A 15866-nucleotide genomic window follows, 5' to 3' on the forward strand; every position below is an offset into this window, starting at 1 on the left:
AGTCTGTGGGCTGGAAGGTCAGGAAAAAGCTGCGGCCCAGGGCCACACTTGAGACTTGCGGCTGAGACCTAGCTCCTCTCTCACCCTAGTCACAGACTTTTCCCACTGACCTTCTAAGTTGTCTTTGGCATTCAGGGGTTGAGAAGTCTGGAAACCACCACAGCTGCTGGCGATTCAGTCCTCTGAGGCCTGCTCCAGGGTCGCTGCAGCCTGCGGGCCCACGCCAAACCACTCTCCTCTCCTAGCCCAGTGCGATATACCTTTCCGATCAACCATCCAGGCTGTCTTGGGCTGGAAATTTGTCTTTTTGTGGGTTCTGCTGCTTTAGAATTTGTTTAGAGCCATTTTTTTAGGTATTTGGAGGGCTTTGGGAGAGAGCTCAAGACAGTCACTGCTTTCTCCCCCCCCCCACGGTGCCCCCCCACCATCATCTTGGCTTCACCCATATTTCTCTAATTGATAATGATTTAGAGCATTTTTCATATGACTATAAATTGTTTTAATTTCTTCTTCAGAAAATTACCTATTCATATATTTTGACTATTTATCAATTGGAGAATGAGTCATATTCTTATAGATTTGAGAAAGTTCTTTATGTATTTTAGATGTGAGACTTTCATCTGATAAACTGTCTATAAAATCCCCCACACCCCCTAATTTTCTGCTTTCTGTCTGATCTTGGCTACATTTGTTTTATTTGTACAAACCTTTTTTAATTTAATGTAATAAAATGATGCATTTTACACCTAACTTTGCTCTCTATCTCTTGTTTATTCTTCAGTTGCTCACCTATCCATAAGTCTAATAAGTAACATGTTCTGTATTCTTGTAATTTTCTTGTAAAATCTCTTTTTATATCTAGATCATGCATCCATTTTGACCTTATCTTGGTAAATGGTGTAAGAGGTTGATCTATGCCCAGTTTCTGCCATATTGCTTTCCAGTTTTCCCAACAATTTTTTACCAAATAAAGAACTCTTATTCCAAAATCGTAAGTCTTTACACTTGTCAAATACAAGGTTATTATGTTTATTTGTTTTTGTAAATTTTATGTCTGCTCTTTTCCATTGATCTACCTTTCTGTTTCTTGGCTAGTACCAGATAGTTTTGATAATTTCTTATATACTATAATATGGTTTAAGATCTGGTACTGCTGAATCACCTTTACTTTTTATTTCATTTTTTCCTTCAATATTTTTGACTTTTTGTTTTTCCAAATGAATTTTATTATTTTTTTTCTAATTTAGCAAAAACATTTTTTGGTAATTTAATCGGGATGTGTTGAATATATAAGTTAGTTTGGATAAAATTATCATTTTTATTGGCCTGCCTACCTCTGAACATTTAATATTTTTCCAATTATTTAAATCTGATTTTATTCTGTATAAAAAAGTTTTTTTTATAGTTTTGTTTATATACTTCATGGGTTTGTTTTGGTAAGTATACTCCCAAATAGTTCATACTGTCTAGAGTTATTTTAAATGGGGTATTTTTTACTATCTCTTCTTGTAGAGTTTTGTTTGTAACATACAAGAATACTGATGATTTATGTGGATTTACTTTATATTGCAACATTTCTTAAACTTTCCTACTTTCCATTCCCACTACTACCTCAATAGTACAGGCTGTCATTATGAACCACTGGAATATTGTAGTAACCTTATAATGTATCCCAGCTTCACTACCTTCCCAGCTTCAACCTGACTTATATACAATATTCATAGTATTGTTTAACATGTAGATTTGGTCATGTTACTTTGGCCCAAAACTATTGATGGCTTCCTATGGCCTACCTAGTGAAATCTAAATCCCACTATAACTTGTAATCTGGCAGAAGCCTACCTTTGCAGCCATATGGCATAACATTCCCATCACACTCCCTTTCTCAATTCACATTATGATCCCACCAAATTGGACTATTTTCTTCCCCTGGACATGAACTTCACTCTCTACTTTGCTTTAGCTCAAGGTATTTCTCATGCTTGGGGTGTCCTCTTTCCTTTTCTTAACCTGTTAAATTTTTATCTGTTTTTTAAAGTCCTGCTCAACTAATGCCTCCTCCACGATGCTTTCCCTAGTCCCTTTTATCAGTAACTACCTTCCCCCTCGGACCTCATGTGACACTTTGTTTATCCACTCACAAATACACTTATCAAATGATATTATGTATTATATTTATCTGTACAGATTATTTTGTAACCAGACTGCGGCAGCAGGGACTGTGTCATAAATAAACTTTGCATCTTCCCCAGTGTTCTGCACACAAGAGGGACTCAACAGATATTGATCATATAAATCATAATGTATCTCTCTGAGAGAATATATGGAAAATTTAATTTTATTCAATTGAACAACTATTTAGTGAATCACTTACCTGACTGGGTAGCTAGTTGGCACAGTGAATTGAATGCTGGGCTGGGAATCAAGAAGATCTGAGTTCAAATTAGGCCTTAGACACTAGCTGTATGATTCTGGACAAGTCATTTAACCCCATTTGTCTCAGTTTCCTCATCTGTAAAAGGAGCTGGAGAAAGAAATAGAAAATCATTTCAGTATTTTTGCAAAGAAAATACCCAAAAGGAATCATGAAGAGTCATACATGACTGAAAAACAACTAAACAAAAGCAACCATATATTTGCAAATGGGGGGGAATATGATTAGCAAGATACAATCCCTGATCTCAAGAGACTTACAACTTTGCAATGGCCAGCAACAAAGCAGACTATGTTTACCATATAGTAGGAACAAAATGTTATTGGCCATCAGAGGAAGGAAAGGTCACATCCATTTCTGGAGATCAGGGAAGACTCTACGAAAGAGATGACATTTGTGATTCTTTATAGGGTAGATACTATTTTGAGAGGCAGAAGTTTGGGCAGAGGGAGAGGCATAGAGGCACAGATATTCCGGGTCTACTGGGCAAAATATGAAACATTTCAGAGGCAGGAACGTGTAGAGCACTGGTTGATCTTGTTCAGTTTGAAAGTAGGGTATATGTTAGGGAATAGTGAAATGTAAGACTAGATACAAAGCCATGTTGGTGCAGAAAGTGTTAGCAAGTTAAATTTCCTCATTGAGCTTTCATAACTCAAAAATGATTGTCACGCCCTGACCTCTGACACGATAGGCCTTGGTACAACATTGAGGGCTTCTCAATAATAATTTCGATGGCCTATCGTCCCAACCAGGGATTCCTTTGTGAAAATCAGAATAATCTTCATTTTTATTTCCCCACAAAGGGATGTCAGCTCCCTGTATACAGGCCTGCAACTTGGAACAGATATTATGGTCTTCCTGACCCAAGTTGTCTCAACATGGCCTTCCATTCACTACTGAGGACATTTCTCTGATCTGTATGGTCCACCAATCCAGGGGCCTCCTTTTGGTGACTCCTATGCATCTTCTTTCCAGTAATCCTTTCTCTATGCAGAGGGTGGTGGTGAGAGGGGATTGACCTCAATCTTACTGGTTCCTTTCTACCTCTACCCCTCTCCCATCACCTTCAGCAAACATCAATCCCTGTTCACTTCTCCTTCTCAGATGTACTACTTTTGCCTTGCTGTAGTCCCATCTGTTGCTACCCAATGTACTACCATTGCTGTGGCCCTACTCAGGCTTCCATTTTTATTGACTCTTCTCCTCCAGAAATGATATAAATCTTGCAGTGAGACAGTCCATGTGTGAGTTCTTTTTGAAATTAGCTCTCACAGTCCTTTCCTTTATACCAAAAAGCCCCCTCCTTACTTACCTACTTCAACCTACGGCCTCTGGCCTTCTCTCCCAACAAAGTTAGGATGACTGAATGTTATTCCCTCCTCCCCACCTCAGAACTCAGGCAGGGTGCTCCTCACTCAGTTGGTGCTCCTCATTGAAGTTTGGGTCAGGGAGGCTCATGGGGTAGGGAAAGACACATTTGTATTGCTTTCCTCTTTCCATCATCTCCCCTGTTGCAAGAGCAACTCTTTAAGCTATAAGTCTTATTATCCCCAATTTACAGATATGGAAACTTAAAGAGTTTCAAGAAGTTTCCTATATGATTCCACCATAGTTGTTAAGTGGTAAAACTAGGATTTGAACTCATCTCCCGACTCTATTCTGCCACATTGTGCAATTTTACACCATCCCTATCCTATGAAGTGTAACTGTAAGGCACCATATAAAATATAGGTCACAATTTTTCTTCATAGTAGGCATAAACTTCATGATATCATAGACTTTGACCATACTACCTTTCAACCTTGATTCTTCCGGGTTGACAAGGACTAATCTTTGGTAGTCAGATCTCATATAGGAATCTTTATCATTTTTGTTGCTTGTCTCTGGACCTTCTCCAGGTCTCTGATTGTATTATGCCTTTCTCATTGCATATAGATCCTTGTTACCAGTGTCTCTCTCTGTCTCTCTGTCTCTGTCTCTCTGTCTCTCTCTCTCCCCACATATAAGAGGTTAGGAGGAGACAAAGAATATATCCCATAGAAGTCCTGAATGTTGATACTGTGTCCTTAGGAACTGGCACCAGAGCCATGAATCTGATCCTTCACCACTGAACTGGGTTAGTAGATGATTTCCACTATGATGCTACTATTTGCAAGGCAATATGCTTGGCACCATGAGGGCATGTAAAGGTATATGACACAATCCATGCCCTGAAGGAGCTTACAATCTAGTTGGAGAAATAAGGCATCAACATGCGCAAAGTTAGTGACATGAGATAATATAAGAAATGTCGAAGTATAATACATGACTCAGTACAAAATCAGTGCAGACAGTGAGGAATTCAGAAAAGAAAGAGATCATTGTGGGGGCAGGGGTGGTGCAGGAACTTGGAGGAGAAAGCCCTTCAGCTGGGTCTTGCTTTAGGTTCCAATATACAGAGAGGGAGGGAAAGAGAATTCTAAGTGGAAGGGGAGACTGTGAGATAAGGAGATGGAAAACGTGGTAGTCCTTCATACTTGAGGAGAACCAAAATGACATCACGATGTTGGGGTCAACATACAGTGTATTTGACGGTGGCTGATTAGACCACTATGAGCTTGAAAGTATTAGTGAGGGGATAATGAATATATTAATTTGGTTGATGTGAGTAATTTCTTTGTAGCCTCAAGGAGTTACAGCCATGTTGAAAGGATCTCATAATTTGGAGCTGGTTATTATCTTGCCACCATCCAAATGCCTGCTTGTGGATAATTTGAAATTTGGGTAAGCAAATGCAACTAAGCAGCTGTGACCTCCAATGTAGCATTACCACCTCCCTTCCCCTACCATCCTAAGGGAGCACTGAAGTTTTAAAATGTTCTCTGGGGAGAAATATCATATGGAGATTACAGAGCTTTCTGGACCTTTGGTTAACATTTCTGAAGATAAATGTTTGCTTTGGGAATATAGAATAGGACAGAGGTTGTATTTTAAAGAAATTTCATTGTACTCTAAATTTGAAGATTTTGCTTTCCTTCCTTCCTTCCTTCCTTCCTTCCTTCCTTCCTTCCTTCCTTCCTTCCTTCTCCCCTTACTCCTTTCTTCCCTTGCTCCTTTCTTCCCTTGCTTCTTTCTTCCTTACTCCTCCTCCTCCTTCTCCTTCTCTCTCTCTCTCTCTCTCTCTCTCTCTCTCTCTCTCTGTTTTTCTTTCTCTCTGTCTCCCCCTTATTTTCCCCTCTCTATTCCCCCCTTACTTTAAATTTAACAATTGAAAGTTGATTTTGTAGACACACACACATCTCCTTCCAGCCTGGCTTCTATTTCCCTCCATCTGGCAGCTTTCAGAATAATCTCACCCACCTGTTAAATCAGAGTATGTCAAGTTTAATTTATAGCAGTGAGTAGAAACAGGATGCTACAGAAAGCATTTTAATTAAAATCCTTTAATTGGATACATGCTTCTTGTGAAAAGGGAGCTGTAGATAGGGCCTCTTTGTCGGCACCTTTCCCTCCACTTCCCAGAGATGGCCATAAGAAACTTTCTTCTATTGGTGCCAGCTTTCTCAGTGGTAGTAGAGGTGGGAGTTGGGTGAGGGAAAAGTGGAGGTGATAAAGAGGAAAGGAATATGTATATATGTGTGTGTGTCTGTGTTTGTGTGTGTGTGTAGAGAATGTCCATCAGTCTTGTGTTAGAAAACAACCTTGGTGGTGGTGCTATTGGTGTCCTTTCAAGTAAGATTTACCACATCCTTTCATTATCCATTACATGAGATGGGAGAAGGGAGGAGTGGAAAGGAGGCAATTGGGATCTCTAGGGGTATTCACTACTGGTGACCATTGACCTCAGGCAGTGACTTTATGAAGTTTGGTCATTAGAGGTCAATAGAAAAACCTGGGAGATGGGATTGAGAATGTGGGGAATGGGAGGAGTTTTATTTGTTTATTTTTTTATACTTCACCTTTGTGCTTGGAGTTCTTTAGGTGATATCCCTTAGTTCCAGTTCAGTTTTCAGGAAAGAAAACATCTGACCCAATTATAACACCTACCAAAGAATGGGCCTGAGAATGAATTTGGAGGCTGGAGCATGAAAACTAGGAGAAGGAATTAATACAAGAAAGGGAACAGTGGAACTGAAAGACATTATAGTATGGGCTTAGAGCAGAATAAGGGAATGGGGGCTGGAGGTGGTCTCAAGGTCAGAGATGTTTCTGAGGAAACCAAGGACATTGAACTCAGAACATGGTAGACTGGGGACAGAAGAACAAAATTTTACATCCTGAGCTTTGTTTTAACATGGTGTATTAGAAAGTGTTCTAAGAAGTATAAAATTGGCCTGATTTTCCTCTCTGAATTTAGGAGGAATGTAAGCAATGGATCCTCCTGGGTCATCTGATTATATTGAGTACCATCCTCATAGAACATACTCAGTGTTTATATTATTAGATCTAGAAAACCACATGGAAGCTTGAGGTGGATGGTGTTGCTTCCCATGCTGTGTTCCTTTCCCTGAGAGTTCCATTTTTGGCTTCAAAATCAAAAGACCTGATGACTTGGTATGTATACAAAAGGGAACAATCTTCTCCATCAGCTCTCTCTCTCCCTTTCTGGCTTCAAATTAGGCAAGACTATATTGAATTTTGTCCCTAGTGATGGGTGGGTTTGGAATGGCTGGCTCATTCCACCACCTAACCTCCATGTCCTTTGGTAGCTAAAACACTGTCCTGTTTAAACAAGTAGGAATCTAAGATTGTCCTTCCTTTTTTTTATTTTGTATTTTCCCCCTGAAATTAGCCCAACTCAAGGCTGATATTTTCAGGTTTGGAAGTAATTTTATAAGTTTAAGAATTCTAGCAACCTTAGGTTGGATCTGGCTGGCAGTAGATAATATCTAAATATACTTAGGGTATAGCTTGTGTCTAGGCTTCCTCAAATGAAGGTTAAAGGTTCCTACAAGATGTCTACCAGAGGTGGAGAACCTGTGACCTAGAGGCCACAGGTTCCCCACCCCTGCTCTAGATATTCCATTCCTGGTCTCCCCTCCCCTTCAACTACTAGTGACTTCCCTTTTCATATTACCTTCTACTTACACTCTCTCCCTCTGCACCTTGTAAAGACCTCACTATTTACATGATGTCTTCCCCATTAGAATGTAAGCTTCTCGTAGGCAGGGATAGTTTTTGCCTTTTTGTATCCCTAGAACTTAATACTATGTTTGACACATAAATAAACACTTAGTAGACCCTTGCTGACTCACTGATACTCAAGGTACTAAAATTGGGTATATCAGAGCCTTTATTTAATCCCTACAGAAAATGCATAAAACAAAGGACTCATTCAAGTGTGATGGTGTAAGCTTGTAATTTCTGTGAGGGTGAAAGTGGGGTGGGAGTGAAAAAGAGTGATGAGGCTCATGGATCACTTGGGCCAGGAGACATCACGTAGGATTAAAACTGATTAGATACCTACACTAAGTCTGGCAAAAATATGGTAAGCCCTTGGGCTTGGGGAGCCACCATGTTGCCTAAGGAGGGTTGAATAATCCCAGATCAGAGCAGGTCAAGGTTTTTTTATGCCAATCAGCAGAGGGATCCAGCTAATGAATGGCTGTTTCACTTCCAGCCTGGTTGAGATGGGGACATCTAGGCTCAGAAAAAAGAAAAAGGAGGGGGAGGAAGGAAGAAAGCAAGCAAGCAAGAAAAAAAGAAAGCAAGAAAAAAAGCAAACAAGAAAGGACTTATAAGAACCCATGAGCAGATGCAGAAATGAAGTCTATCAGCTCTATCAGAAAGGAGCCAAACTATGAATTTCCATTAGGTCAATACCCTGACCTTCTAGTGACATTCTTTTTTCTCACAGGGTCATACACAATTCCTTCAAGATTCATGTGTATATCCTCTAATTTAGAATCTCTCTTCCCACTGAACATAGTTTTCTTTCTCTTATCACAAGGCTAGATATTGGGGTCATGTTGTCTAGGCTGCCCTAGATTGCTAATGAACCAGTCCCTACTTTATTTGATTAAATAAATCAACAAATACTTGACCAGTACTTATTGTATGCCTGTCATCATGCTAGGAACTATTTTGGGAAATACAGAGAAAATGTAAGACATGATGTCTCCTGGCCCAAGATTCATGCCTGCTGATGGAATGCCATCCATGAAATACCCACCACTCTGCTGTCTCTATCCCCAGTGGACTTCATGCTGTAAATCCTGCCTATTTATATTGAAATTAGAAGTGGGGTACCATGAGTAGTTGTAGAATATTATCGAAAGGCTAAATTCAAGGAAAAGATGTGGAAAGATTCCTTAAAAGCTATGGATGAATAAAAGACATTGATCTGAAGAGAAGCTTTGGGTTTGTGGAATTTGAAGACCCAAGGGATACTATTTATGAACTTAATGGAAAGAAACTCTGTAGTGAAGGAATTACAATTGAACATTCCAGGGTTAATTCTCAAGTTGGATGAGGAAGACGGCCATACTCTAATCCAGGGGAAGCTGCGGCCTTGAGGCCACATGTGGCCTTCTGAATACAAAGGCCACACTTAAGGATCTAGAAGGCCACATGTGGCCTTCTGAATACAAAGACCACTCTTAAAGATCTAGAAGGCCACATGTGGCCTCAAGCGCACTGGTTCCACATCCTTGCTCTAATCATTTTAGTAACTGTCATCCCTGAAATGAGGAGAAATGACCTGCCTGCAGAAACCAAAAACAGTCTTATAGTTGAGAATTTATCTTTATGAGTCAGCTGGCAAGATCTCAATGATTTCATAAGGCAAGCTAGGGAAATAATTTTTGTATATGCTTATAGACCTAAAATAAGTGAAGGGGTAGTTGAGTTTGCCTCTTACAGTAACAAGAATACTACTGAAAAACTTTCTGGAAAAGAAATAAATGGTAGGAAAAATAAACTGATTGAAGGAAGCAAAAGACACAGTAGTTTGAGAAGACAATCATGTTTCCTCACTAGGAGCTCTTGTAGATCTTGGAGCTGATCTCATTCTCATAGCTGCAAATCTTACAGCGGGTCCAGAAGCTGCAGCCATAGCAAATCCTGATGTATTAGTAGGTCTTCTATGACTGAGAAGAACCAGAGATGGGGCTTTTCAAATAGATCTAGATCTCCAGGATCTGTGCATCACCAAAGGTCCAGATCTGTTGACAGCGGCAATTGAATTGTAAATAATTTACCTTGGGAGCCTTTTTAAAAACTGAAACCAAAACCAAAATAAACAAACAAAAAAAAACCAAACCCACTAAAATTCCTGGTAAGTATGTACTTTTCTGGAAATGGAAGGGTTTGGAGAGGAGGGGCACTGGAAATCTTTTTAGATATGGGCCACCAAGGGTTGTTGAAAGCTAATTGTATTAAATGTCTTTTGATAAACCTTCTCCTGCTCACATTTTTGTGAATATCTGAAGTGTATAGTTATATATATAGTATATAGTTATATATATATAGTGTATAGTTTATATATATCTGAAGTATATAGTTTTACATATATATATAGACTGATCTTTTATAACTAGAACAAATTTACTTTTTTTTGCTAAAGAAATAACGTGAACATTTTAGTTCCTACTTTATTGAATTATGCGAGTGGCAATTCAGAAATTAGTTTAATGCTTCATAATTAAACTAATGACCTTGGACACAAGAGACACAAGAGAATTGTATCTGCTGTATATAAGGCTTAGTTCTAGTATTTGTGTATGTTGGGGGGGTGTGGAGAATAAGAGTCTGTTCCCATCCCCTTTCACATAAAAGATGGCACATTATAGCTGCTGTTACTATTAATAATAAAATTTATAAAATGGAGAAAAAGACATGATGTTTCCCTTCTAGGAGCCAATAAACTAGGAGAGGTATAGCCTACTTGGGGAAGAAGTCTATCTTAAGCTAAATGATTGAACAAAAGGACTGAGGTAGGTATATTATAGTGTAGTGAAGATATCTGCCTGATGGATGGGGAAGGTGCTTTGGGGAAAATGATAGAGGGCCCAGATTCTAGAGAACCTGGAAAGCTAAGCAGGGGAGTTTGGACTTGATGTAGCAAATCATAGGGAGCTATTAAAGGTTTTTGAGCAGAGTAGTGAAATAATAAAATCAATGTTTCAGGAAGATTAACTTTGCAGTAATTAGTAGGACAGATTGCAGAGGCTGTTGTAATAATTAAGGTGTGAGATGGATTCACCTTGGTCTAAGGCTGGCAAAGGGACTCAAATAACGGAATAGATTCAAAAATATTTAGAAGGATTAACTAATATGTAATTAGTGACTAATTATTTTAGGGATGAAAGAGAGAAATGAGTTAAAGATGATTTTGCAATTTAAAAGCTGGGGGGAAAGTAACAGTATTGGTAGAAACAGGGAAATTATTTGATGTGATTTTCAGAATGTTTTAGTACAGGCTCATTAGAGCTAAAAATCACTCAGTTATGTGCCATCTTGTCTCTTCACTTCCAGCCTCCTTCCTTTCAGAATATCAAAATGAATGTGCATGGAGAGTACTTTTATCTTCAAAGATGGTCACCACTGCTGCCACCACCACCACCACCACCACCATCATAGTTCACATTTATATAGGGCTTTAAGGTTTGCAAAATGCTTTACATATATTATCTCCATTGACCTTCACGATAACCTTGTAAGGTGAGAGAAGTGTTCAGATGGGAGAGAGAAGTGTTGAACTATTCATGGGACTTCTTGTTGGCAGCTAAGTGGCATAGTGGATAGAGTACTGGGCTTGGAACCTGTAAGATCTGACTTCCAATTCTGCCTCTTACATTGACATGCCATGTGATACTGGCCAAATCACCTAACTTTTCACAGCCTCAGTTTCTCCATCCATTAACGTGTTGGACCTGAGGTCTGAGGTCCCTTCCAGCTCTAAATCTGTGATCCTCTGACCCCATGCCCCACTTTGATTGGCCATGCCTATGCTGAATAAGCAAGGCAGAGGAAAATTTGTTTGGTCCTCTAGGAATCCGAATGGTGTTCATGGGCAATAGAACCTAATCAGACAAAAAAAAAACCCCCAAAAAACAAAAAAAAAGACAACCAAAACACATTCAGTGCAGAATTATGCAACAATTCAATTCAACAAAGATTTATTTATTGAATTGAATCCAAACTGGCCATCAGCACTGCTTGGAATTATTGCTCTATTTTACCGTAGGGCCAGGACCTTCAAAGTGAGCAGAATTCAAGTCATCTAGGCCATGCTACAAGACTAAGTTCTGAGTTCCCAACCAACTGTTTTACCTAAAAATTTTTTTTCAATAGTTCATTTTGACACAACAGACACTATTCAATAACCTCTTAACTTCCCCATGAAGTACATTCTCTGAAAGATTTTCACAAAACCAACTAATAGGTGATTATGACTGACAGTATAAGCCTTCTTTCCACTTTTGCACTTGACCATTTTTAATAAAAAAAAAAAGGAGGCATAGATGTTTTAATGTTAGTTATTTGGCACAAGCATTGTTTATTGTCTTTGATTAGAGGTTTGTCGTCATTCAATACTGTTTTTGTTTACATCTCTGTAGCCATTGTGTAAATTAGTAATTTGGCTTTGCTTTCTTCACTCTGTATCACTTTACACAAGTCTTAATTTTTTAAAAAAAATCTCATTTGTTGTTCTGTATGGAATAGTAATATTACATTACATTCACATAGCACAATTTGTTCAGCCATTTCCCAATTGTTAGGCACATATTTTGTTTCCAGTTTTTTGTATTACAAATAAGACTGTTGTGAATATTTTGTACATATGGGTCTTCTGTTGTCCTTATTAACTTCCTTGGGGTATAAACCCAGTAGTAGGATATCTGGGTCAAAGGATATGAGCCATTTAACAAATTTTCTCCTGTATTCCTTGTCTGGTTATGAATTTATACTACTCTGTACAGGTTCTCCTCTAACCTGCCTGTACCCTTTCTGGATTATTATCCATATATCACTTCTACTAACTGTGGGTAGTCCCTAAGGTTCTAACCTAGCTTCTGCTAGTTGATGAATGGTTATCATCATTTTAATGGTCCGAGCAAACCAAAGTAAAGTAATTGGGTCCTCTTCTTTTTCTACACTCTTTATCTTAATAACATCATCATTTTTCATGGGATTAACTATTATCTTGATGGATATGACTTCCAGATCTATATATTCCATCTCAGTGTCCTCTCTCAGCTTCAGTTCCACATTACCAACTGCTAATTAAAAGTTTCCAACTGAATGTCCTAGAGACATCTCAAACTCAATGTGTTTGAAATCCTAGGTGTCACTATAGTGGGTGTTTGTCTCTGTCCTCATTTCTGTCCCTCTCAACCAGAAAAGGGCAGAGATGAAAACCTTAGAGATAGCGTTGGCTCTGCCTACTGGGCTGGCTAGGACAGAACTTTTTCCTCTGCTCATTCCTCTTCCCTTCGTCTCTCCTTCTCAGTCCATTGAGACTGGGGGAGTGAGAAGAGCCTAGCCAAATACACTCAGTCATGCTAGAGATTACAATATAGGTTCCATCTTGTTGTTGTTTGTCCTTCATTCTCAAAGTGGACCAAAGATATCACGAGAGTGATATCTTGACTAGCGCATGAACTGGATTTAAGTGAGGCAGAGCAGCACAAAGTTGTCAGCCTTACTCTCTCCTCCAGAGTCATCAGACAAGACTCCACTTTAATATTCTCTGCTCTTTTAAAAAAAATGTAAGAGTAAACTAAAGAATAAAAAAACAATTAATATTTTTATATTAAGTAGGTATACTAAGTTTGAAGAGTATACTAAGTTTGTTCAGCATCAATATTATGTTTTCAAAAATTGATAATGTGTGGGGCATCTAGGTGGCACAGTGGATAGAGCTCTGACCTTGGAGTCAGGAGGATCTGAGTTTAAATCTGACCTCAGACACTTGACACTTACTAGCTGTGTGACCCTGGGTAATTCACTTAACCCAATTGTCTCACCAAAAAGCAAAAAAAAAAAATGATAATAGGCTGAAATGGAAGGAAGGAGGGATAAAAAGAAAGGAAGAGAGGAAGGAAAAAAGGAAGGAAGGAAAGAATAAAATATAAGTAAAAGTAAATACAAAGAGTAAAAGTAAGAGTAAAAATAAAAATAAAAATTGACTTGGTATTGCCTCCAGGTAAATGTTATTAACCACCACTGACTCACATAGTCACCATACTCGTTTAAGTTCTCATTACCTCTAACCCAGTATTGCAATGGCTTCCTAATTTGACACATGTTCTCATCTCTCCTTGCTCTAGTTCATCTTTTACATTGTTAACAATAATTATTTTTAAATGAAGATTTGACTACATCACTTTCCTGTTCAGTAAACTCTAATGCATCCCTATCATTTCTAGAATAAAATACAAACTTAGACTATACCTAAGGGGAACTTCATAAAAGCTCTTTGAAAGGAGAAGAGGATTTCAGGTGCCTAGCAACTGTCACACAGTTATTCTCTACATGTGTTGCCTACCTTTGTACATTAAGTTTGTGACCCCTCTGCTCTGGAAACTGTATGTGTTTATGGGAGAGTATGCCTTGGAGTTTTAGAGGAATGATTTTTCAACTAATGCTCATGCTATAGCATATTATGAAATAACATTGTTAAAAATTAATTACATCTCTAGTTAGTGGGAAACACACTGGTGGATGATCATGAGTATCAGTGCATGGAGCTTAGCCATTTAAGATCATCCCTAGAATTCTGAGAATAGTGGTCACCTTCCCTCTTGGAATCGAATCCACCGATGTGAGTGGGATTTGGAGAAATAGCCCCCATGGCAATGTGACATATATATGCATATGTATGTGTGGTTTTTTAACATATGCATATATAGAATATTCATTATCAATATTGATTTGTACTTATTTTATTCATTCTCTTTAGTTGGAGTATCAAGATCAGAAAAGGTATGTGTATAGGTACTTTCTTCTATATTTTTGAGAATAGTTTAAGTAGAATATAGTTTGTTTTTTAAATGTTTGATAGTACTTATTTGTATATATGTCTGAACCAGGGATTTTTTCCTTTGTAAGTTTCTTTGTGGTTTGCTCAATTTCTCTCTATAAGATTGGGTTGTTGAGATTCTCTAGTCCCTCATTTGTTAATTTGGGTATTTGTAGATATTCATCCATTTCATATAAGTTTTCAGCTTTGTTGAAACATAATTTGGCATAATAATTTCTGATAGTTTTCTTATATCTTTTCCACTTATCGCAAACTTTCCCTTCATAAATTTTATCTCAGTAATTGGATTTTCTAATCTCTTTCTTTTTCTCTTGATCTCTAGCTCGTACAGTAAAATTAGCTAACAGTTTATTGACTTTGTTGCTCTTTTAAAAAATAACTGTTTCATTTATCAGCTTAATGGTGCTTATGCTTCACTCCTTCCTTCTTCCCTTCTTTCCCACCTTCCATCCATTACATCACATTATCAAATTATGAAAACATAATATTGATGCTGAACAAACTCAGTATACTCTTCAAAAATTTAAAATTAAAAAAAACACTCTTTAAAAATAAATTCAACATTGCCATAAGTCTATCAAATTCAATTTTTTCTAGAATTTTGTTCAGAAATACAGTTTCCTTCCTTGCTTTTTTGTCCTCCTGATAGTTTTGTCTGAAAAAATGGGTGCAAAAGTAATTTTCAATTATTGTCATTATTTATGGGTTTTTTTGCATTTCATATCCCTTTTCATAAGTGCTTAGATGTTATGACACTCAGTGCATATATATTTAAGATTGGTATTGTTTTATTACCTGTGTCCCTTTAAGCACAATGTTTCCTGGTATGCCTCTATAGATTGCATCTCTTTTTACTATTGCCTCATCTAAAATGATTCTTGAAAATCTTGCATTTTGGAATTCAATATAAGTATAATAAATTTTATTCTAATCTGTCCTTGTGTTTATCATATGCAGCAAGTTGTTGAATTTTTAAAAAATAATAATTCTGCAGTTCTGTTTTATGGGCAAGTTAAGAATTTTAACAAGCAATGTTTTTATTATTTCTTTTTTCCCCTGTATGAAATCCTACTAAATTATCTTCAAAATTAGCACAAGACACTTGAAGCTTGGTTCACTTAAAATAGTTCAGTCACATTCTCATCCTTCACACATGGATAGCCCATGACCTTTCTTATCCTGCTCAGCCCCAGATCCCTAGATTTTATTTTCCTCTTCTCATTGCCCCACTTAAGATCAGTACTAGGCACCAGCAGCTTATTTTACAAGGAGCAATTTTATTCCAGTATCCAATATCATACATAAATACTACCTTGTTTCCTTCCCTCCCCAGCCTAGAGCTTTTTCTTGCCTTGACAAGCAGATGAAATGGATGGTCCAGTCTAACATCAGTCCTGGGAAAGGAGTCCAAAGACCAAAAATGTCAAAGAATCATTGAACTAGACTCCTATGAAGTCTTTGAAT

At 37.8% G+C, this 15866-nt stretch overlaps 1 pseudogene; it reads left to right on the forward strand.

Annotated features, from left to right (window-relative positions):
- Nucleotides 1–6087: 6087 nt before the first annotated feature.
- On the forward strand, nucleotides 6088–9599 carry LOC114046407 (annotated as a pseudogene).
- Nucleotides 9600–15866: the final 6267 nt, after the last annotated feature.

The sequence above is a fragment of the Vombatus ursinus genome, unplaced genomic scaffold, assembly GCF_900497805.2.
Source record: "Vombatus ursinus unplaced genomic scaffold, bare-nosed wombat genome assembly UNPS02014782.1, whole genome shotgun sequence".
Taxonomy (NCBI): Eukaryota; Metazoa; Chordata; class Mammalia; order Diprotodontia; family Vombatidae; genus Vombatus; species Vombatus ursinus.